Raw genomic sequence first — 26246 nt, 5'->3', positions numbered from 1 at the left:
ATAGAGGGCTATGGGCAACCCTAGGTAATTTCTAAAGTAAGTACATGTTCATTGTGGACTGAAGGGCCTGTATTGCTCTGTAGGTTTTCTATGTTTCTATGAAACAGTGATAATATCTGCAGCATAGGATATACCCCGGGTAGAGATTAATAAAATGCCTGCCTGCTAAAGTTATTACACAGGACTTGTATATAACAGATGTAGCATTCTATCAATAGAGTTTAGGTAAGCTTAATCCTATGACAATGGATCAATTTCGGGTTAGGGTTGCCCTGCCACATATAGCTGTGAGTGATCATGGAGTGTCAATCAGCTAGCAGGACGAGAGGAAAATGCTTCATGAGTGTCTCCATCCACATTCGTGGAGAGTTCAGCATGTGAGTGAAAGAGAGTAGATCTCACCTCTGAGGTCCTCATTATCGCACTTAAATCATTCCTCATCTCATTAAGAAGTGGCTAAAAGCATGGGATACATCAAAGTTCATGAGGTTGACAATATCCTGGTTGTAGAAGCAGCGCTGCTGAACCAGCTGTGCTAATTGCTAATCTGTTCGGTGCAGCTGCACTGGCATCTACCCGATAGCGTGGAAAATTGCTCAGTCATTTCCGGCCCATCCTCATTGAGCAGGGGCTCCAAAGTGGCTTCTTACTGTCCCAGTCACATTGTCCCATTCATTATCAAAGTGATGAAGTCTCAGTGACCACTATTCACATCAGCAACCACTATTCAATATTCAATGACCAATATTCAATAACCAGTATTCACTGATATCCCTCCACTGATGCTCATTTGGTTTTCACCGGTAACACATTTCAAACCTTGAGGCAGCTCTCGTCTAAATATAGACAATATAGTCAAAGGCATGGTTATTAATGATGCTGATCCATCCAAGTGATAAGAGCTGAAAGAATATTGAGATTTTGGAAGGTTGTAGTGATAAAGGAAGGTACCAAAATATGGAGGGGATTAGACTGTGGAGAGAACTGCAGGTGACACATTCGGTACTTATCACTAATATATTGATCTCTCATTCTAGAATGGAGGTTAGTATGTGTCCCTTTTACTCTGGCATCAAGGAGTTCAAATAACATTGTCATAAATAAGAATCAGAATGGAAAGTCTTCACTCTCTGGAGTCATCCAAGAATAAATGAAGGTGGTGGTTTGAGGTTATTGCTGCCCCAAGTCATTGCTGAAGGAATTCATCAGAGTAGGGTTCTAGACCCATCCATGATTGTTTTCTCCACCAAATTGTGAGATGTGTGGATGGCTGCCGATGATTGCACAATATTCATATCTTCTCAGAAGGTGAAGAAGTCCTACATCTAGCAAAACATAAAGAAAATTCTAGCCTTGTTGGAGTTGCAATCTAAATTTGTACCCGATATATATTTTTCATCTACACTGGTCAAAATCCTGGGACAGCCAGTCAATGTAGCTTTGTGAAGGTTCAAAGCAGCTGCTCACCACCATATTCTCAGACATTAGGGAAGACTCAACAAATATTTTGACCCCTTCATGTTGCTAATGAAAGAACAGTTCTCTACAATAATATTCAACACTATAGAACTTCAATTGCAGTAAACCAGCCCAGATCCATATGCTTCTGTCTATATCAATCATGTTGATGTTGAAAGGGTCAAGAACTTGATTGAACATCACCAACCTTGTAGATATCATGGTCAAATAAACTCAGCGATATTTCTTCTTTCTCAGGAGGTTAAAGAAATTTGGCATGTCTCCATTGACCCTTAACAATACAACATAGAAAACATCTTACCTGGATACATAATTGCTTGGCTTAGCAACTATACCCAAGATCACAAGAACCTGCTGAGAGTTTTGAACCCAGCTCAGCACACCCCAGAAACCAATATCCCCTCCATGGATTCTGTCTATACATCTCACTGCCTTATTAAAGCAGACAGCATAATCAAAGATCCCAACCACCCTGAACATTTTCTCTTCTTCCTCTCCTCCCACACCCCCCCCCACAAATCTGGCAAAAGATACATAAGCCTGAAAGCATGTACCACCATGCTCAAGAATAGTTTCTACCCCACTGTTATAAGGCTATTGAACAGTACCCTGGTATGATATGATGAGCTCATAACCTCACAAGCAACCTTCATGTGATCTTACATCTTATTGGTCACCAGCACTGTGCTTTTTCCATCGGTTTTACACTGTATTCTGCATTGAATTTGTTTTACCTTGTTTAACCTTAATGCATTGTGTAATGATTTGATTTATATGAACAGTACACAAGGCAAGACAAGTGACAATAATAAATTGAATCTTATCAATTCTAATAACTATTCCAGTTCCAAATGATTTCATTAGAACATTGTTGGCACTCAACCATTTAACAGATTTTATAGCAGGTCAGCAGTTTGGTCAAAGGAATGGTCATTAACAGCGCTGACACATCCAGAGGTCAAGAGTTGGAGATAAAGGAATGTTCAAAATTATGGAGAGGAGGGACAATGGGGAGAACTGGAGTTGATGAATTAGGTATTTATTATTAATATCCTGATTTTTATCATCATGAGTAACTTCAATTAATATCATATACTGTACTTGTGAATGTCTGAAGTAGACCATTATAGGTCCCTTGTTTTTCACCGGAGTGAACATGCAGGGAATGTGGACTCAGTAATTGATGGGTGTTCCTTCTATTTGACAAACTATGGATTGATTCTGAAATCAATGTTAGAAATAAGAGCCAGACAGATTTTTGAAACATCCTACCAATATTTCCAGCCCCAACCTATTGTGTTGTGAATGGTAGGATGTTCTGTAATTATATTTGATCATTCTGTCATTTCCTCAGTCATTTCTCATATAGCTTATCTGTCCATTCGCCTTCCTCAATATTGGTTTTCCCATGTGTAGCTCAGTCTTTTGCCTTGCACCTGATCCCATTTGATCCTTATCCTGTTTCTGATATCCATCTCATTTCCCCATTATCTTAACTCATTTCATTATCATCCTTGTTATTACAGCCACTCGTATTGTTGTTCTTTTACCTACATCAATTCCTTTGGTCCTGATGCTCATTTCCTTCTCTGCAAATTCAGGTGACCACTTTTCTTCCATTTAATGCAGTGTGTCACAGACTCATAGAGACATACAGCATTGGAACCAGGCCATTCAGCTCAACTCATCTATGAGAACGTGGTCACCCTTCCATATTAATAGTATCCCCCAGCACTTGATCCATTACTCTCTATCACTAGGTAGTGAAAGTGTTCACCTAGGCTCCTCTGAAAAGCTGAAGATCCAACTTCAACCACTTTTTTAATGCAGTACATTCAAGATAATACCTCTGTCTGGGTGAAGGTCCCCCAAAATTCCTACTGCATCTTGGTGTTGGTATTGTTATATGTTTATTATTGTCACATCTATGAAGAATCAGTGAAGAGTTTATCTTGCATACTATTTATATGGATCAAATCATTACACAGTGCATTGAGGAACAATAAGGTAAAATATTAACAAAGCAGATGACGATGAAGAGGAATTTCTTTACTAAGAGAATTTTGGAAATTTGGAATTAACTAGCCTGTAAAGCTATGGTGATTAATCCTTGAATATTTTAAATACTGAGGCAGATTTTTAGAAGAGCTAAGAGCTATGGAGACCAGGCTGAAGCCAAGGTCAAATCAGGTTTGGTCTTAATGCATGGTGGAACAGACTTTATTCTTAGTCTTGTTCTTATTTCTTAATTGGGTTTCCAAATGTGATTGCAGATGTTGAAAGAAAATGCAGATCTACTCATGCTCTGCACAGAACATCTAAAGAGTTACTGCAAAAGCAGAAGTTTTCTCAGACACCAGAAGTCACCTGTGGAATAATTTAGTACCCAAGCAGTCACTGAATAAGTGGCTAAAAGCAAGCTGCTGGAGGAACTCAGCAGGTTTGGTAGCGAGGACTGTAACCCAGTTAGAATATACCTTGAAAAATTATGGTGCAGGGTGTGAATAGTGAAATTCCACTTGCCACATCTTCTTCCCACACATACACAGGACATTCCACTTCATGGACATTACACAAATAGAGGTCTTCAGGAAATTGTTGTGCTTTGAGAAGGGAATTTCCTTTCAGTTTATTTGACTCCGAGTATACTGTGATAATGAATATTTTATTTACATTTAAATGAGTTTTCAGCTAGCGTGGGGCCAATTTGTGTGTAAGTCACCAAACTTTAAATGATCTTCCTGACAGTTAATATCTTGTATTACTATTTTTTGGGTTTCCAAAAGTGATTTTCAAATTCCTTTTACTACTTTGTATCAACATTTATGGCACTGTATAGATCCAACAGGTAAAATATCCCATCCATCTAAATTTTTAGTAATGGCAAGACATCAAATAAGATTGATGGGATAATTATAATAAACCCCTCATTGGACAGTGATAAGTTGAAAGAAAATGCTGACTTCACTTTTTAAATTTTTAAATTTCAGCTCTATACGAAAGAGTATAAAGGGTATAAAGTATATTTGAGGGATGGCTTTGGCCCATGCCTCCAACTCTAAACTGCTCTTCTTAAGGGTTGTAGTAGCAGGACATCATACTTGAGGCTTCTCCATCATTCAGCCAGGTCATTACTGATCTATTTCCTAACTCCACTCTTTCACAGCACAGAAAGTCAATCTATCTCAATGTTATTTGGTTTAGCTAATGCCCCAGTGTCAAAGTTTAAAGACTCTCACTGATCTTTGTGTGAGAAAACATTTCCTGACATCAGCAATGAAGGCCCTGGTTCTCATTTTATATATTTTTATGTATTTTTCCAATTACAGGGGGGGAGAAAAACTCTTTCTAACAGCCCCTCCCGCTTTTTCCAAAATGATCTTTTGTCCAATAATCATTTATATTGAAAGAAATGCAAATCATGGCCACGTACCACAATTATTTTCAATTTCCGCCATCTTCAGTGGGACCCTACCACCAAATATATCGTTACCTCCACCCCCCCCTCCCCATTCTCTGCTTTCTGTGATTCCCTTGTCAATTTGTCCTTCCCTTCTAATCTCTCTCTGACACTTATCCTTGAAAGTGGCAGAAGTGCTACCCCTGTGCACTCTCCTCCCTCACCTCCATTTGGGTTCTGAACAGTCCTTCCACATGAGGCAACACTTCACCTGTGAACCTGTTGGGGTTGTCCAGTGCATCCATGCTCCTGATGCATCCTCTTCTACACTGGTGAGATTTGACGTAGGTTGGGGGACTGCTTTGCCAAGCACCTCAGCTCCAACCACCAAAAGTGGGATTTCCCGGTGGCCAAGCATTTCAATTCCTATCCTCATTCTCTTTCTGACATATTGGCCCATGGCCTCCTCTTCTGAGGTCACTGTCAGGTTGGAGGAGCAACACCTCGTATTTTGTCTAGATAGCCTCAAATCTGTTGGCATGATCATCAATTTCTCCAACTTCTGGTGATTTTCTCCCCCTTCCCCTTCCCTCTTCTTCATTTCCCCACTCTGGCCTTTACCTCTTCTCCTCACCTGCCTATCACCTCCCTCTGGTGCCCTTCTTCACTTTCTCCCATGGTCCACTCTCCTCCCCATTGGATTCCTTCTTTTCTAGCCCTTTGCTTTTTCCACTTAGCACCTCCCAGCTTTTTACTTCATTCCCCTCCCCCACTCACCTGGCTTGAACGATCACCTTCTAAATTGTACTCCTTCCCCTCCTCCACCTTCTTATTTTGGCACGTTCCCCCATCGTTTCCCGTCCTGATGAAGGGTCTCAGCCAGAAACATCGACTGTTTATTCATGCTTGACATGCTGATTTCCTCCAGCATTTGGAGTGAGTTGCAAACGAAATAGTATTTTTTGCAGGAGACAGGATGGAAAGAGATAGTTTTATAAAAGATATTGGTAGACAGTTTGTCTCCAGAAATGGAGGCAGAAAGATAGAGGAAGTGGGGAGAGATGTCAGAAATGGACAAAGGGAATTTAAGAGCAGGGTGGAAGTTAGAGGTAAAGTTGATGAAGTTGACAAACTCAGCGTGGGTGCATGAATGCAGTTGTCACTGAAGCGCAGAAAGAGATAGGGAGCGTTACCAGGTGCAGAAAGACTTGGGAAGCATTACCAGGAATTAAAGGTATGAAGAATAGTTAGCTCCATTGGGAGGATGGTAATCTGGTCAAAGTTTGTGTGTAAGTTCAGAGACATTTTTTTTTGTACTGTGGCCAACTGGTCAGCACAGTAGGATAGAGACAGTAGAGCTGTTGCTTCATAGCTCTGGTGATCCAGGTTCACTCCTGACCTCAGGTGCTGTCTGAGTGAGATTGCCACATTCTCCCTGTGACTGTGAATGTCCTTGGGCTGCTCTAACTTCCCCTGAAATCCCAAGGACCTGCAGGTTGGTATGTTAATGTGTAGGTGAATAGTAGAATTTGGTGGGAATGTGTAGAGAATGAACTAGGATGGTATAGCTGTCTGTTTGATATTCAGTGTTGACTCACTGGGCTGAAGGGTCTGTCATACTCTGTGACTATATCATGGATATCGATTTTGACTGGGACCAAGATTTTCATAATTACTTTTTTTAATGTTTTAAGTTCTGATGCACTAATTTATGAAAGCTATATAAAGTTAAAATTGCATCATCTTTGCCATGACGTGTATGTGACACATGCCATCATTGTTCCTGCTTTGTATGTGTGTCAAGGGTTTTCCTCTGTTATGAGGTGCCAACCTTTTCCTGAGCTGCCACACACTTCTCAGGATGCACTACAGTTTTTTTTGCCTTGTTGAACACTTCGTTGTGTTGCAGCTTGATTCAGTGAGATTGGTGGTGAGCTTTGTTGCTCTGTTTGGGTTTTGTGTTCAAATTTGTTTTTTGCCATGAGGCAGTGGGCTTGCATGAACCTTATTCGATGCCAATCACACATAGATTGAAACAGGAAATTAAGGCTTTTGTGCATGTACATGGTAGAAGTAATTTATTGCAGCACTTAATTAACAGACTCACGCCTCTTCGCAATGCCGAATCATAGGGACTGAGTCTAGTTTGAATTGGATCAAAGTTAGTCAAGCAGAATATCATCTCAGAGCATTTGTAAAGTTCTATAGTTAATTTCTGAAGTTGAGGATAACAAAGATAACAATTGCACCTAGTAAAATGCACCCAGTGATCTCAGAGCCATAATTCTGAAATAAAATTACCCACATAAAAAAAATTCTGCAAACACTCAGCAGGTCAGGCAGAATCTGGAAACGAAGTTAATATTTCAGGTCAATAAGCCTACATCAAAAGTTAAAAGTGAAGCACTTTTAATAGGTGGAGGTAAGGGATAGAGAGAACTAAAACAGAAAGGTCTGCGATAGGATGGAGACTACCAGAGATACAATGGTAAATGGTGATAGAAAGCAGCATTGTTTAGGGAATAGCAAAGGGATAGAGGTACTGTATGAGGAGGAGATGACTGATACCTGAAATGGAAGAAGAGGAGGAGGGGAACCAAGTTGCGAAATACAAAGCTGGTCACCTGAAAATGTCGAATTTCGTATCTGAAGATTGTAGTATGCCAAGAAGGTTTTAGTAACAGAGGAAACTTGGGACCAAGATTAGATAGTGTGATAATGTTGAAAACTGTTTGCTTTATTCTAAACCATGTAAGGAAGTAGGTAAACTTCAACTTCTCATGAGGTTTTCATGGAGTGAGATTTGCTCTTGGCTACAGAGTAAAACTCATAAGTAAAACTCAGTTGAAATGGTTACATTCACTATCCGTTTCCCTGCATTAAGTGGCAACGTATTGCAGTCAACAAAATAACCAAAGTGCATTAATGGATTGTCTCAATAACACCTTGGATGATAGAGTTACTTTTTGCACATAGAGGGAGCAGGAACCAAGGAAATGTATCATGATTCCCACTCTTCCCTTCCCCACCAGCCTATCATCTCCACTCACCCTGGATCCACCTATCACCCATTAGCTCTTACTCCTTTCCCTCCCTCAACATTTTATACTGGTTGTCCATCCTTTTCCTTTCCAGCCCAGGTGAAGGGTCTCAACCTGAAACGTCAACTGTCCATTACCCTCCATAGATGCTATCTGACCCACTGAGTTCCGTCAACGTGTTAGGTGTTCCTCAAATTTTCTAGCAGTCCAAAATATTGAACCCGGACTCTTTAGCAGTCTACCAATACCTTGAAGTTAAATATTTTGGGAACAGAGTAGATCAAAGGGATCTGGGAACTGGGAATACAGGTCCATACATAATTCAATGAAAGTGATGTCACAGGTAGATAGGTTCATTAAGAAAGCTTTGGCATATTAGTCCTCATAGATCAAAATATTGAGTACAGGAGTTGGAATGTTATTTTAAAGTTGTATAAGATGTCGGTGAGGCCTAATGTAAAGTATTGTATGCAGTTTTGGTTACCTACCTATGGGAAAGATGTAAATAAGATTGAAACTGTACAGAGAAGATTTACAATATTGTTGCCAAGACTGAGTCATCAGGAAAGATTCAATAGTTAAGAGCTTATTCCCTAGAACATAGAAGATTGAGTAGAGATTTGATAGAGGTATATAACATTATGAGGGGTACAGACAGGTAATTGGAAGCTGGCTTTTTCCATTGACGTAGACCACTCCGCTGAGCATCTACGTTTTGTCCGCCAGAACAAGTGGGATCTCCCAGTGGTCACCCATTTTAATTCCACTTCCCATTCCCATTCCGATATGTCCATCCATGGCCTCCTCCACTGTAGTGTTAAGGTCACTCTTAGATTGGAGGAACAACACCTATATTCCATTTGGTTAGCTAAACATTGATCTCTCAAACTTTCAGTAATGCCTTACCCCCCTTCATCATTTCCTGTCCCCTTTTCCCCATCTCGTTTTATCTCCTTGCCTGTCCATCACCTCCGTCTGGTGCTCTGCCCCACCCTTTTTTCTTTCTTTCATGTCTCTTTCACCAATGAACTTCCTAGCTCTTTGCTTCATCACTGTCCCTTCAAGTTTCACCTATAGTGTTTCTCTTTCCCCTCCCCCCATCTTTCAAATATACTCCTCAGCTTTTTCTCTCCAGTCCTGCCGAACGGTTTCAGCTTGAAACATTGACTGTGCATTTTTCCATAGATGCTGCCTGGCCTGCTGAGTTCCTCCAACGTTTTGTGTGTTTTGCTGAAATTTCCAGCATCTGCAGATTTTCTCTTGTTTGTGTTTTTTCCTCTGAGGTTACAACAAGGGGTTATGGGTGAAAGGTGAAATGTTTAAGGGAGACATGAGAGGAAACCTCTTCAATGAGAGGGTGGTGTGAGTGTGGAATGGGCTGTCAGTGCAAGTGGTAGATAGGATTTTGATTTCAATGTCTAAGAGAAGTTTAGATAAGTACATGGATTGTAGGGTGTGGAGGTCTATCGGCTGGGTGTAGGTTACTGGGACTAGGCAGTTTAAATGGTTCAGCTCAGACTCGATGGGCTGAAGGTCCTGTTTCTGTTCTGTACTTTTCTATGACTTTATATGGCCAAATGGGACTAGATTAGAAAGTCAGCATGGATGTTCTGGGTGGAAAGATCTCTGTCTATGCTGTATTTCTCCATGACTTTGTGAATCTAAGACTAGAATTTCCTCCTAAGTTCTCCTTTTTTTCTTGCTCTCTCTAACAGAACTAATTTAAAAATGATACTTTAAAGTTTTGAATACCACCACAGAATTTAATTATTTTTTTGTATAACAAACTACGAACGTTTGAAGTACAAATAGGTTTTCTTCTGATCTGGAGTGGCTCTGATATATCCTGTTGGTTGTCAGTGTGCATTCATAATCATCACTAGCATGGAAAATCAGTGGATTCTTCTGGTTTTAATTAGTGCAACATTATTTGCTTTGTGATGCCATTGTACTTCGAGTACTGGATGCAAGCCAGTAAGGATATGAGCCAATAGATACAACACCGAACTATTCTCAAAAGAGCGCTTCTCTTTGCAATCTGACTGATAGTGGAATTCCATTGTCTGTTTAGTCCCTAGTGATTGTTTCTCTCATCTCTTAAAGATTATAAGACCATTAGACCACAGGACACAGGAGGAGAAATAGTCCATTCGGCCTGAGTCTGCTCCACCATTCCATTGTGGCTGATTTATTATCCCTCCCTTCTTCCTTCTCCCTGTAACCTTTAACATCCTGACTAATCTAGAAACCATCAACCATTGCTTTAAATCTACTCAATGACTTGGCCTCCACAGCCACCATGTCAATTAACTCCACAGATTTACCACCCTCTGCCTGAAGAAATTCCTGCTATTCTCTGTTATAAATGGACATCCCTCTATTCTGAGGCTGTGCTTTCTGGTCCTAGATTCACCTACTACGGGAAACATCCTCTCCATATCTACTCCATCTTGGACTTTTAATGAGATCCCCCTCATTTCTTCTAAACTCCAGTGAGTACAGGCCCAGAGCCATGAAATGCTGCTTTTGTCATTAACCCTTTCATTTCTGGAATCATTTTCAGGAACCTGCTCTGGACCCTCTCTAATGCCATCACATCTTTTCTTACATAAGGGGCCCAAGCTGCTCACAATACTCTGTGCTGTCTGACCAATGCTCTATAAAGCCTCAGCATTACATCCTTGCTCTTGTATTCTAGTCTTCTCAAAATGAAAGTTAACAGTGCATTTGCCTTCTTTCCCACAGATTCAACCTGCAAGTTAACCTTTAGGGAATCCTGCAGAAGGACTCCCAAGACCCTTTATACCTCTGATTTTTTAATTTTTATCCCCACTTAGAAAATAGTCTATGCCTTTATTCCTTCTACCAACATGCACAACAATACACAGTATTCTACCACCACACTGGGAGAATGCCCATTCTCCCAATCTGTCTATGTCCTCCTGCAGATTACTTGCCTACTCATTGCTTCCTGACCCTCCACCTGTCTTTGTATCATCTTAAATTTGGCCACAAAGCCATCAATTTTGTCATCCAAATTCCTGACATATAATGTGAAAAGAGGCAGTCCTAATACGTACCCCTGTGGAACTGTACTAGTCACTGGCAACCAACCAGAATAGATGCCTTTATTCCCACTCTTTGCTTCTTGCCAGTCAGCCAAACTTCTATCCATGCTAGTATCTTTCCTGTAATACCATGGGCTTTTATCTTGTTAAGCAGTCTCAGTGCTGGCAGCTGTCATAAGATTTTGAAAATCCAAGTAAACAACACTCACTGACTCTCCTTTGTCTATGCTGCCTCAAAGAATTCCAATAGATTTCTTCCTGAAGTAGGGTGGCGGCCCAAAACATCAACTGTTTATTAATTTCCACAGATGCTCCCTGATTTGCTGAGTTCCTCCAGCATTTTGTCTGTGTTGCTTTGGATTTGTAGACTTTCTTGTCTTATTAAGATTTGTCAGGCAAGTTTTTGTCTTGTGAAAACCATACTGACTTTGGCCAGTTTTACCATGTGCCCCCAAGTATTCTGAAACCTCATCTTTTAACATTTTCCCTGTCACTGAGGATGGGCTAACTGGCTCATAATTTCCTTTCTTCTGTCCCCCTCCCTTCTTAAAAGGTGGAGTGACATTTGCAAATTCCTAGTCCTTTGGAACCATTCCAGAATCTTGTGATTCTTGTCAGGTCATTACTAATGCCTCCTTAATCAATTCAATACCTTCTTCAGAATCCTAGGGTGCCGTCCATTTGGTCCAGGTGACCAATCTACCTTCACACCTTTCAGCTTTCTAAGCATCTTCTGCTTAGTTATAGTAACTACACTCATTTCTGCCCCTTGACATTCTTGAATTTCTGGCATACGGATAGTGTCTTCCACAGTGAAGGTTGATGCAAAATACTTATTCAGTTTATCTGCTTTTTCTTTGTCCCCCTTTGCTCTCCCTTGAGTGTCATTTTCCAGCAGGCAGGGATACCTACTCTCACCTTTCTTTTAATCTTTATACTGTATGTTTGAAAAAAGCTACTGATATCCTCTTTTATACTATTGGCTAGTTTACCTTTCATCTTTTCTCTCTGTATAGCTTTCTGTTCATTTTTAAAAGCTGCCCAGTTGTTTAAGTAATAATTACCCACTAATTATTACTTCTCTCACATTGACTCTTTCACTTGTTGGTCCTTTTCATCTTCCAGTTGCTCACCCAACCCAAGGTGTGGCTTGCCCTTGGACAGCAAGTGTGCAGGAAGCAATAAGAACCTTAGCGAACACACTGGCAATTTCCACAGAGACAAAACATTACATCAGACGCTCTGCATATCCTCTGGCTGTCCCACAGTTCATTACAGACAATGAGGTCCAAATCCTTCCGAGGTTATGACAGATGTTGTAATTCATAAATCTGGCTACTTACCAATATATTTATATATATAAAAAAACAAAGCCCAAAATGCAGATAAACCAAAACATTTAACTCAACCAGTCAGGTATCTCTGAAGATGAAATAATATTGTGATGTTTATTGTACAAAATTACTGTAGAGCATATGAAGCATTACACCACAGTACAGGCCTTTCAGCCCACAATATTATGATGACTGCTTAACCTGTTCTAAGATCAATCTAACCCTTCCTTCTCACATAGCCCTCCATTTTCCATCACTCATGTGCCTACCTAAGAGTTTCTTAACTGTCCCAAATGTATTTGCTTCCTCCCACCATCCCTGGCAGGGCATTCCATATGCACATCACTCTGTGTAAAATACCTACATCTGACATCCTTCCCCCCCCCCCCCCCATACAGTACTTTACTCCAGTCACAATAAAATTATGCCCACTTGTTTTCACCATTTCTGCACTGGCCATTCATTGGCCATACCTCTTCTAATCTTGTAAACCTCCAAGAGATGACCTCTTGTTCTCCTTCTCTCCAAATAGAAAAGCCCTAGCTCGTTCAGACTGTCCTCATAAGACATGCTCTCTAATCTCACATTCTTCCTAAAATGAAGTGACCAGAACTGAACACAATATTCTAAATATGGGCTAATCAGGGTTTTATAGAGTTGCCACATTACATTGTGGCTCTTGAACCCAATACACTGATTAATGAAGGAGAATGCCCTATAAAACTTCTTAAAACCCTGTTCACTTGTGTGGCAACTTTGAGAGACCCTGAGAAAATAGAGGCACTGATGTGTTTTCTTCACCTTGGTGTCTACATGGTTGGACCAGGACAGGCCAACCATGATGTTCACTCTTCGGAACTTGAAGCTCTCAACCCTCCCAACCTCAGCATCATTGATGTAAATAAGAGTGTGTGCACCTCTTCCTTCCTGAAGTCAGTGATCAATTCTTTTGTTTTGCTGAGATTAAGAGAAAGGTTGTTGTCATGACGCCATGTCACTAGGCTTACCACTTCTTTTCAGTACTTTAACTTATCATTATTTGAAATTTGACCCACTGTGGTGGCGTCATCTACAAACTCGTATTGATATTTCTGCAAACTGGGGAGGGTTGATGCTTTTGCTGCTGTTTGTGTGTAGAAGGGGGAGCTTTGGGGTTCTGACGTGTCTGTCATTTATTCCTTGTGTTTTTTTCTTTTTTGTGGATGTCTGTGAAGAGTAAGAATTTCAGGCTGTATACTGTGTGAATTCTAATGGTAAATTCAACCATTTGAATGATTTGATTTGAAACCACCTTCTCACGCAACAGCAAATTGCTCACAGTTCTGCAGCAAGATAGGAGGCTTGGTTGAGTGCCACCATAAGAACAGCCCCTTGCTTAATTTCAGTAAAACTGAAGAGCTGTACGTTGACTTCCGGAATGGAAAGGAGGGTGAACAGGCACCAGTCTACATCAGTGGTAGAGGAGAGGCAGCAGCTTTAAGTGCCAGTACTTCAATATAAGCTGTCTTGGGCCCAGCACAGAGATGCAATCGTAAATAAGGTGTGTCAGCAATTTTACTTTCTGAGAAGTTTAAGGATGTTCAGCTTGTCACCAAACGCTCTAACAAACTTCAACAGATGTAAAATAAGATAAAAATCTGCAGATGCTGGAAATCCAAGCAACACGCACAAAATACTGGACGAGCTTAGCAGGCCAGGCAGCATCTACAGAAAAAAGTACAGCAGATGTTTGGGTCCAACGTAGTTTGGGAGACCGCTTCGCCGACCATCTACTCTCTGTCCGTCAGAACAAGTGGGATCTCCCAGTGGCCACCCATTTTAATTACACTTCCCATCCCATTCTGATATGTCCATCCATGGCCTCCTCCACTGTCGCGATGAGGCCACACTTTGGTTGGAGGAAAAACATCTTATATTCCGCTTGGGTAACCTCCAACTTGATGGCATGAACATCGATTTCTCAAACTTCTAGTAATGCCTCCACCACCCTCTCCCCTTCATCATTTCCCATCCCCTCGTCTCTCTCTCTCATGTTATCTCCTTGCCCGCCCATTACCGTCCTCTGGCGCTCCTCCCCCCCTTTTTCTTTCTTCCATGACCTTCTGTCTCTTTCACCAATGAACTTCCCAGCTCTTTGCTTCATCCCTCCCCCTCCAAGTTTCACCTATCACCTGGTGATTCTCTTTCCTCTCCCCTCACCTTTCAAATCTACTCCTCCACTTTTTTCTCCAGTCCTGCCAAAGGGTTTTGGCCCGAAACGTCGACTGTACTTTTTTCCATAGATGCTGCCTAGCCTGCTGAGTTCCTCCAGCATTTTGTGTGTGCTCAGCAGATGTACTTTTGAAAGTATCTTGACTGATTGCATTATGGTGTGGTATGACAATTTGAGTGCACAGAGAGTACCTAAGAGGCTGAAGAGAGGAGTGGATTTAGCCCAATACATCACGGACACATCTCTCCCACAATTTGTAGTACTTACAGGAGATGCTACAAAAGAAGGCAACAAAGATCCTGGCTTCTGGGCCATGCCATCTTCTTGTAGCTGCCATCATGCAAGTGGATCAGGAGCTTGAATTCCCACATGATCAAGATCAAAACCAGCTACTTCCCTTTAACCATTCAACACTACACCAATCATTACAGTTTAGCAACACTATGGTCATTTTGCACTAAAATAGACCTTTGCTTTATTGCTTTAATCATTTTCTTACTCTTAAAAATCAAGCACATAATTTATGTTCTTCATGAATGTTGTTTGAGTGTTTTATATTACTTTGGTGTTGCTGCAGATAATTTTTTTGTTGCATCTGTGGATATGTGTACTTATACATATGATGATAAACTCAATATAAGCTCCTGTTTAATAAGGTCATGACCTGTCTGGTTGTAACTACACCACTGCAATTCCACATCTTCCCAGTAACTTTCAAGATTTTAATTATCCTTGGTCTTCCCAACTCCAAGGCACAGATTTTGGAATTTGGCAGCAGGTCACTTTATTTCCTGTGTTAAATGGAATTTTTCCTCTTTTTACACTGGAGGGGCAGTTAGGAGAGAGTAGGTTAGTATCGGGAGTACTGTCCTATACCAAGTTACTCGTCTGATAGCTTGGCAGTTCACCTGCTGGAGGAAGCAGCAAAAAGAAAGAGACAAAGGTTGGAGAAGCTAGAACATGATTCCAAGGTTATGTCTGAGAGAAGATAAAGCTCTCCCTTTGTCATAACCATTAATTAAAACTAAATCAATGTCTGCAGGGAGTATAAAATCACCAAACAATGCCGTGGGTCTTATTTTTGCAGCAGATGTGGCTCATACCCAGTGACGTATTCTTGCCAGTAGAGGTCACTCAGTGTAAAATAAATGGTGCTGTCAGTTGTTCTCTCCCCGTCAAGGTTAATGCAGGCTTTGGAGCTGGGAGGTGATGTTTTGGAGAGTGAACGGCCATAGGGACTGCCCAACTCATTTGAAGCGCAGTGTTACTTGGGCTGAAACTATTGTCCTTACACAGTCCGTGCTTCCACTTGACCCATCTTCATATCAGCTGCTCAGTTCCAGCGCTGTTCCCACTTGCCTGAGCCAACAGCTTCCGTGTACAGGTTACAGCTTACAGGCTTGGGCACAAAAGCCCAGGCCGATTCTCCACTGAGGGTGTTGGCAATGCTGTTCTAGTCCTCCCGTTATGGGAAAGTCTTTGGCGAAGGTGCAGAAGAGATTTACCAGGAGGCTGCCTGGATTAGAGTGAATGAGCTGTGTGTGAAGAGTGGTTGAAAAAATCTTGGGTTGTTTTCCCTAAAGCATCGGAGGGTGAAAGGTGCCCATCAGGCTATCAGTTGGTAAAATTATGAGGGGCTTATATAGAATAGACAGAATTTTTTTCACGGGGTAGAATTATCAAATACTAGAGGACATGCATGTCAACTGAGGGGGTAAGTTTAAAGGAGGTGTTGGGTAAATTGTTTACATAGGGATTTGTAGGTGCCTGGAATAGGCTACCAGAATTGGTGGTGAAAGCAGATATGTTAGAGAGAGACATGAATACAGTATGTAGGGAATTAGATTATGTATAGGCAGAAGAGATTTAGTTTAATTTAACACCACGTTCAGCACAGACATTGTGGGCTGAAGGGCTTTGCCTTGCGTTCACTGTTCCGTGCTCTGTTTTACGAGTCTCAGATAAAGTGTTAAAGAATGGTCTGTGCCTAATTATGAAGGTGGATGTAAAATATTTTGTGTATTTATTTCAAAGAAAAGCAAGGGATATTTCCCAATTGTCTTGGCCAATACTTATCCCTCATTTAACATCACAGAAACAGATGATCTGTTTATTATCACTCTGACCTGACTGTATGTGGTCTCCAACAAAGCCCAATGTAAACAAGAGGAATGCAACACTCTGGGAGACAATATTAGATGTAGCAAAACAAGGTAACTTACTTTCTTGATGCATATTAGGACTGGACAATTCTGTTGTAAATTATCCATTCATAATACAAAGTTAATTGATTTCCTTTCCACAATACTGCTTGATCTGGTGCAAATTGCTGCAGATATATTGACCCGCATTTCACAAACGTTATGTTTGTTTGTGTCTTCAGTCTCTAACTTTCCTCATTAATCTATCAACCGGATGACCAGATGATATTAAGGGAAGGTGTTGCAGTTTTGGAAGATAAATGAGGGTAGGATTTTCACTGAGAACGGGAGGGTGCAGGGAAGTGTTGAAGAACAGAGAGATCTACAAGTGCAAGTACAAGATGGCGCCAGCAACCAATTTGACCACCAGCAATGACCTAAAGTTCACACAACTATTTCTCATCCTTCTTTTTAATATACTTCTGCTACTAATCTGTGTGTGATAGGACCCTGTAAGTTACATTCTGAAAATGTGTTTTTGGGCCAACTGAGCTATCGGATGCTTTTGCTGTCCCTGAGGGAATTTGACATGGTTTAGAGCGAAGTTGGGAAATGAGTGTGCAGCCTAATGGCGGATCGTGAACCCATACCCAATTCTTGACTAACTCGCTGATTAAAACATCGAGCAAAATTAAATTAATGAGGGTGAGAACGGAAGGCGAGTGGATGTTCAGCGCTGTCTGCTTCTGTTTTATCGGTTTCCCTCTCCCTCTCACTTGCTGCTGCTGGAGGAAGGTGCAGGAGTCTGGGGCCTTGAGCAAGGTTTAATCAGAGCCGTTTATGAGTGAGACTTGCTGTTAGAGGACAATGCAGTTCATATATGTTTTTAGTTACTCCTTTCTATATTGCTGCTTTGTGTGATTTTCATCAGGGCGGATTAGCTCTGTAGCCCACAGTCAACGAACGACGAAGCACTGAGTTCAACTGAACTGAACTAAACTGAACTTGCATGGACTCTGTGGTTTGATGCTTAGTATTCCATGTGTTAGTTGCTTGTTTTTGCTGTTTGCATGATCTGCTCTTTTTTTGCGCATTGTGCGTTTGATGTTTCCTATAAATAGGTTCCATTGTATTTCTTTGTTTCATGGCTGTCTGCGGGAAGGCAAACCTCAGGGTTGTATACTGCATATATTTTTTGCTAATAAACATACTTTGAATCTTTACATGGTTTCCCGAAGAGAGACATAGTGGTGAGAAAGGCTTTTGGCATGTTGGCATTCATCAACCTGGGCACTCGGGATAGAAACCAAGCACCAAACTACCAAACACATCTTTACCTCTCCCCGCTGCCCCTACACTCCCAGCTTTCCACAGGGATTGCTCCCTCCATGATTCCCTTGTCCATTTGTCTCTCTTCATTAATCTCCCTCCTGGCGAGCGACAAAAATGCTACAGCTGCCCATTCACCCTCACCCTTACTCCCATTCAAGTCTCCCAACAGTCCTTCCCAGGTGAAGCAGCACTTCACCTGCAGATCTGTTGGGGTCGTCTGCTGTACCCAGTGAGGCTTCTCTGCATTGGTGAGACCGAGCTAAACTCGGAGCTACTTTGTTGAGCACCTCCACTCTATCTGCCTCGAGCAGAAATATTTGGTGGCCGGCCATTTTAATTCCTATTCCCTTTCTCGTTCTGACATGTTGGTCCTTGGTCTGCTCTTTTGCCACGATGAAGCCACCCTCAGGGTGGAAGAGCAATACCTCAGGTTCCATCTAGGTAGCCTCCAACTTGATGGCATGAAGATCAATTTCTCCCTTGAGTTTTTTTCCCTCTTCTTCTGTTCCCCACTCTTGCCTCTTCTTTTCACTTGTGTATCATCTCCCTATGGTGCCCCTCCTTCTTCCCTTTCTCCTATGATACACCATACTCTCCTACAGATTCCTTCTTCTACAGCCCTTCACATTTCCCACCCACCTGGCTTCACTTACTACCTTCTAGCTAGTCCTGCTTCACCTCTCCAGTCTTTTTATTCTGGCCTCTTCCCCTTCCTTTCCAGTCCTGAAGAAGGTCTTACCCTGAAGGTTCTTGATTAGCCAGGGCATCAAAGGTTATGGGGAGAGGGCAGGGGACTGGAAGAATTGGATCAGCCCATGATTGAATGGCAGAGCACTCGATGGGCCGACTGGCCTACTCTGCACCTATATCTCATGGTCTGGTGGAAACGTCAACTGTTTATTCATTTCCATAAGTACTGCCTGACCTGCTGAGTTCCTCCAACAATTCGTGGGTGTTACTCAGTAAGGTGTGATCTTATGTTGCAGTTGTACAAGATGCTCATGAGGCCACATTTGGAACATTGTGTTCAGTTTTAGTCACCCTGATACAGGAAAGATGCTGTTAAGCTGGAAAGAGTTCAGATGAGATTTATGAGGATGTTGGCAGAACTTGAAGGACTGAGTCATAGAGCAATATAGCAGAGAAACAAGCCCTTTGTCTAATCTAGTACATACCGATCTGCCTCATCCTGTACCCATCATAGCCCTTTATACCGGTCCCAAGGGTGAGCGGGCTGTGACCTTTTTCATTCGATTATAGGAGAATGAGGGGTGATCTTACAGAGGAGTATAAAAAAATTTATAAGGGAACTGATATGGTGAATGCTCAGTCTTTTACCCCAGTGTTTGGATATCAAGAACTTGACAGTACAGATTTCAGAGGAGAGGGGAAAAATAGGAAAGTTAGGGTTAACTTTTTCACCCAGAAGGTGAATAGTATTAGGAATAAACTGCCAGAAAAAGTAATTAAGGAATATACATTAACAATACAGTGGAATCCTGTAGTTGGGACACATTGAGATGAGTACATTTTGGCCCAATTAAATGGCTGCCCCATTTACTGAAGCTTTGTCGTAATGGTTGAAAAGGTAGAAACATGACAACCTACAGTTTAACTCAGCAACTAGTTATATATTTAAATGAAATACAGAACAAATTATAAAACTACCAGAACTTCTACAGTACTACAAAATGTGTATTTGTTCCTAATAGCAATTGATGGACTGCTGTATTGTTTTGATTGACTCTAAATGAACAAAATCAGTGCAGACACCTAGTGCAGATAATGGATCACCTTCAAAGAATGCTTCTGATGATTGCATTCTCCAAATCTTTATTTTCATTGTAATATTCAAGATGATTGCTGATACCTTCAAATTACCTGTAGTTCCAAACTTGTTGTAGTGAAATAATTTCATATTTACTTCCAGACATTTCTGCTAACTCTAAGCCTGAATGTTTGAAATCGCAGTAATCAAAACAGTCTTGAATCATCTTACTGCTAATTACTCACCAACTATCAGTGACAAAAATCACAGCTTTTTGAACATAAATACATGCAACTGATGCTATTTAAAAACTGCTTGCTCTAAGTATGGTGTAGTGACTAACGGCCACACAATTGTACTTCCTGATGCTAGTTAGAAACTGTTTGGCAACAGTCTTCTGTCCCAATTTAGTGACATAGTGTCCCAAATAAACAAAGGGAATTCCACCTATTTTCTAATTTGCTTTTACTCTTTAAGAGTTGTCACAAATAAATGGTTGCTCCAATTACCAATGGCCCAATTAACTGAAATCCACTGTATTTTAAAGATACTTGGACAAGTATATCGATATGAAAGGTTTGGAGGGAAATAGACCAAACGCAAGTAAATGGGATTAGGTTAGATAGGAATCTTGGTCAGCATGAATCAGTTGGGCTGAAGAGCCTGATTCTGTGCTGTGTGATTCTATGATTCCATTACTAGCTTAGACTCTTGACAAACCTTGTCCTATCTGTTCCTTCCTCATCCACTCTGCAACCTATTCCCGTTTCTCTTTCCACAGATGCTGCCTGACTTGTTGGGTATTTGCAGTTTTTTCACTTTTTATTTTGGATTCCCAGCATCTGCAGCTTTTTTCTTGATTTTCCATTATCATACGGCTATTTGCAGCAGCTTACTGCAGGACACTTCAAACAGTATTTCATTGGCAATAAAGCATGTTGAAATAGATTGAAAAGAGGGTGAATGAAGTACCATATATAAATAAAAACCATTTTTACTTCATGTTAGCTCGGTATGATTTTAATACATCAGAGTCTTTGCCCATGTATCCTCCAGTGCATTGAACCACTCACGTGAAGCATCTGACATCTGGGCTTTAGCAGTGAAATTGTCCGTAACCTATCTCCCACTGCATGCTCCATCTGTCCTGATGCATTACCTGACATTTGGCAGACTAGTGAGATAGTGGGTGCTTGAGATAATGTACCATTATGGGTATCACCAGCAGTTAATTTCCCCATTATAGCCCTAACCGAACGGAGCGGGCTGTAGTCTCAGAGGAGTTTACCAGGCAGGGTAATGGTGCAACAGTGTAAAATGGCTTCCTTACCACAAATGTGCTACCAGGATATAACCTGCTTTATCCATGAAATCCCGCACAGTTTAATAATCCTTCAAAATCTCTGGTTTCAACTAATTTTGTCCTTTTGTAATCCTTGATTTAATTGGCAGCATGATCAGCTAGCAGGAATTCCATCCGGAATTTCTGCCCTCATCTTCCTAGCCCAGCTTTACTATCTACAAGATTCTTCAAGTCTCAGCTAAGTGCCCTTATATGCCTTCATGTGTTAGCATTCTTGTGGAATTCCTCTTGAGCGTTTAAAAAGCTGGTAGCTGATATATCCGAGTGTCCTGCAGGTTTCATTAAATTGTAGAGAACCACAGTTTTTATGAAACACTTTGGACACCATTTCACTTACTGAGTCCATGTTTATTCTTAATAATCTCATCAACCCATCCTCCCCACTGCTTCTCCACAGCACTATAACTTATTTTCTCTCCAATACCTTCAGTTCATATTTGAAGGTTTTGATTTATTCTGTTCTCACCATTCCTCCAGCTAATTGGCTCTAGCTCATTACATCATATGAAAAAACAAATATCCTCTCCCTTCTTCCATATCTTTTTCCCAGAGTTTTGAATCTACTGCTCTGGAACCATTCATCAATGTTAAACAAATATGAGCTTTAGACAAGGTAATGAAAATCACAATTTCCAATTGATGCCCAATTGCGGGAGAAGGGGTTGTGATTGACAATACAGCAGTAAATTTCAGGAGGATGTAATTAATAAGCTTGCACAAAAGGGCAAAGAACTGGCAAGTAAAGTTCAGCACTTTATTGTGTGCTGTAGTTAATTTTGGTAGGACAAATAATTGGGGCATCACAGTGGTGTAGTGGTTAGCATAATGCTTTATAGTACCAGTGACCCAGGTTCAATTCCCGCTGCTGCCTGTAATAGTTTGTATGTTCTCCCTGTGGCCCCATGGGTTTCCTCCTGATGCTCTGGTTTCCTCCTACAGTCCAACGACATACCAGTTAGGAGGTCAATGTATGTAGGATTAATTTGGAGTTTTCTCTGTGATGCAGCTTGAAGAGTCAGGAAGTCCTGTTCCTCACTTTATGTCAACAAATCATAAAGAATATAATTTGCAAATGGGACTAGCCTAGTTAAGCAATGTTGTTGACATTGATGAGTTGGGCTGAACGACCTGTTTCCATGCTGGATACATTTAGCTCTTTGATTCTATGAAATTACTTAATAGGGGAAGGTGCAAGTGAGGTGAGGTAGATAAAGGGATCCTGAGGACAAACAGTCCAATCACTAAGCATGGTGCCACAATTTAACAAGGCAACCCAAACACTGTGCAACAAACAGTATGCTGGAGCAACTCAACAGATTGAGCAACATCAGTGACAGGAAAGGAAATGGTGAAGTTTCAGGTTGAAAGGATTTTGATGCAGAACATTGACAATCCCTTTTCTCCCCCAGATGCTGTTTGACTTGCTGAGTTCCTCCAGTGGATTGCTTGTTCCAGGTTCCAGTGTCTTCATTATCTTGTTTCTCCACTCTAATCCTGTATTTATTTCTGGAGGGGTAGAATTGCAATGTAGGGATCACTCTAAAGCTGTGTCAAACCTATTAGGTGCTTAGTGAAATGCATGCAGTTCTAATGATTATATTGTGATAAGAAAATAGGTATACTGGAGCGAATGCAGAGATGTACAAGGATGACACCAGAAATGCAAGGGTTCACACATGAAGAAAGGACTGGTTCTCCTCTGAGGAAAGAAGAGACTATTAAGACGACAATGGGTTTTGATAACTTGGCTATAGCAAGAATATTTGCAGTTGTAGGGAAAAGCCGAGCTCACGGCCAACAGTCATTCAAAATCCAAAATGATTTTGGAATTACTTTTTTGCGATTCACTCCCACAGGAATGCTTGATATAAATTGTATTAATGAATTCAAGAGGAGGCTGGATGAGGTTATCAGGGAGGAGGGAATAAGAGAGGACAGAGAGTTACTCTGATTGACTTAGATGGGAAAAGATAGGAGGAGCCTTCAGGGGAACAGAGTAATCTTACCAAGCTGAATAGTTCAAAGTCAAAGTCAAGTTTATTTTCTCATGTATAAGTAAATGTATGCAGAGATGCAATGAAAACTTACTTGCAGCAGCAGCACAGGTAGATAGCATCGTATAAGCAGAATTCACAAGAAAAAAACATAAATTAGCAACATAAATTCTACAAAATTATGAAAGGAAGAACACAATTAGAATTTAAAAAACAAGTCTATTGTGGTGTAAATTGGCTGAAATCATTTTGTGTTGCTATACTGTACTGAGATAATGATTAGAGTTGTGCAGGTTGGTCCAAGAACTGAATGGCTGAAGGGAAGTAACTTTTCTTGAACCTGGTGATTTGGGACTTTAGGTTTCTGTAACTCCTGCCTGATGATCACTGCGAGAGTTAGCATAGTCCAGACGGTGGGGATTTTTGATAATAGGTATTACCTTCTTAAAGCAGGGCCTCCTGTAGATACTGTGCAATGAATAGTGGGGGGGGGGGGGATATCCCCATGATGTACTGGACGGAGACCACTACTCTCTGCATCTTCTTACATTCCTGTTCATTCAGATTTCCACACCAGACCACGGTGTCTTTGTTATCCATCCTATGCAGTCAATAGTAAAGGGAACAGCTTCCCCTGATTTACTCCATCTAATCTAGTCGTGATCTTGCGCACCTCTCATCAGGAGACATCGTCTTCAGTGCAGAGTGTGTCGTTGGCACAATGCAGCTTTGTCTGAAATTGTTTTATTCCAGTGCTTACTGTTTGTAGATTTGATAACATCCAAGACACTGCATAGATATTAAAGTTTCAAGTATAATATTAGTTTCTAAAGACAAGCATAAGGATAGGTTTCAAGATAATATCAGTCATTGAACTTGAGAAGGATTGATTTATTCAGCACACCTCAGGTCCCTGTGCTCCACATTCAATCCACTTCAATTACTGATCATCGCAATGCAGAGACCAATGGTGGCATTTGCCATTTTTATGTTTGTGAGTTTATTTTTTAAAAAAGAAAAAAATCAATATTAGCTGAACATTTGTTAGAACTAGGGCTGCTATACTCATGAATCTTTGATTCTGTATCTGCGAAGAGCTCTCAGAATCCACTTCTTGCAAGAACTCTCCTCCAGATGAGATTTCACACTTGATTCTAACTACCCCACCAGGTGTGGTTCAATTTTCAGTTCCCAAGCCCTTGACATCTGGAATTCATTCTTTAAATCCCTCTGTGTCAACTCCTTTAAGACCTTTAAACTAATGGCTTTGTGTACATAGAGATCTTGGGGTTCAAGTCCATGCCTCCCTGAAAGTGGCAAAGCAAGTAAATCCAGTGATGAAGAAATCATTTGGCATGCTTTCCCTCATTAGTGAAGGCACAGAGCATTAGAGTAAGGAAGTTATGTTGCAGTTGTATCAAACTTTGCTTAAGCTGCACTTAAAATATTGAGCGCTGTTCTGGTAGCCCCATTACAGGAAAGGTTTGGAGTCTTGGAAAGCTTTCAGAAACATTCTGTCTGAGTTAGGGGTTATGAGCTAGAGGGAAAGGTTGGACAATCTGCAGTTGTTTCTCTGGAGCATCACAGGCTGAAGGGAGATATTTCAAAAGTTCGTAAAAATGTAAGGCAGACAGTCAGAATCATTTTTCCAGGTTAGAACTGTCAAATACTAGTGGACAGCTTTAAGGTGAGAGGAGGTGGGTAGTTTAAAAGGGATGTGCGAGGTAAGGTTTTTTCTTATGTATAGAGTGGGAAGTGCTTGGAGTGGGCTGCCAGAGCAATAGAGGAAGCAGTGGTATTCGACTGGCACTGGAGGGGCAGAGAATAGAGTGAAATGGATCATCACCAAGCAAACATGGCAAGTTTAATTTGGCATCATACTCAACTCAGACATCGTGGGCTGAAGGGCCTGTTTCTAGGCTGTACTCTTCCAGTTCTATGTTCTAAGCCTTTGATTCAATCTCTGCTTTCTTGGCAAGTGGGCAAACCTTGTTAATGAAGTACCCTGTTAAAGTGCTATATAAATGCAAGCTGTTGCCACATCAGTGCTAGTGTTATGGGTTAATTTTCACATATGATTGATCTATTTACTCTCCAAGTACTTTATAAGAGCCGATGCACAGATTTTCGAGTTATTAATATTTACAGTGACCATGTGTGATGAATGATTCATGAGTTTGCCTTATGCCTGCCAGTGCTGCAATGTTTTAATGTTGTTGGTACCTTTGATCAGGAATCTCTTTGTGAGTTTTGTCTGATATTTATCTTTATATCACTGTATATAATTTTTTTTGCAGTACCCTTCTTCCTCATCTTATATTCCAGGTGAACACAGGCACAGACAGCAAAAGCACTGCTGAACAAACTTTATTTTTGACACTCTGTAGCTACTTGTACAGTTCCCAGTGTCGGCTAAAGCCTGTAGATCAGCCAGCCTCCTTCCTATGTCTGCTTTGCCCTGGAGACATAAAATGCTGCAGTCCCCAAAGAAATGGAAGCACAATCCTTTGTGAATGATTTTCACTAATAAGGTGAATCTGCCTTGAGAAAACAGTGGCAGGGTGGCAGGGGCCTGGAGTCAACACTTTTGAAAATCATCCAACACAGAGCAACTGCTGGGAGCTGGGCGATGGACATGCTTCAAGTGTCTCTCCAAAGGACGGCGTGGACTTGAGTGAAAGCCCCACAAAAGGCTGGGGTACTCATTAGGAAAAAGAAGCTATGGGGATGAACTGACAGGTTATGAAAGGATTCTGAGGAGCAAGTGGAGGGAAAATGTTCCCACAAAGAATTGATCACTGACCCCCTTGATCCTGATGCAACATTTAATAAGGTAGTTAGTTTGATTTGTAACCTCAACTCCTGCATTCCTACTCCCCCAAGTAAATTTTCAGTCCATTGCTTATCAAGAAACAATCTACCACTGCCTTGAAAATTGTTGTAACTCTCCTTTGAGAAAGAATGTTCTAACATCTGACAAGCCTCTGGAAGAACTTTTTTTTTCCTCGAATTTCTGACTTGGTTGTGTAGCTCATTATTTTCATGAGCCATTGAGAACAAAACTGTTAGCATAATTGAAAGGTTATCAGTATATAATCTTTGCTCCATTTCTTT

The 26246-nt window shown here is 41.0% G+C and overlaps 1 protein-coding gene across 2 annotated transcripts in view; it reads left to right on the top strand.

Annotated features, from left to right (window-relative positions):
* Positions 1 to 26246, top strand: part of stpg2 (sperm-tail PG-rich repeat containing 2) — a 591496-nt gene that overhangs the window by 428217 nt on the left and 137033 nt on the right. The gene's annotated exons all lie outside the window — the stretch shown is intronic.

Source organism: Hypanus sabinus, chromosome 3 (assembly GCF_030144855.1).
Source record: "Hypanus sabinus isolate sHypSab1 chromosome 3, sHypSab1.hap1, whole genome shotgun sequence".
NCBI classification, from domain to species: Eukaryota; Metazoa; Chordata; class Chondrichthyes; order Myliobatiformes; family Dasyatidae; genus Hypanus; species Hypanus sabinus.
The sequence above is the reverse complement of the archived record's forward strand: the minus strand, read 5'-3'. Positions and strand labels throughout refer to the sequence as shown.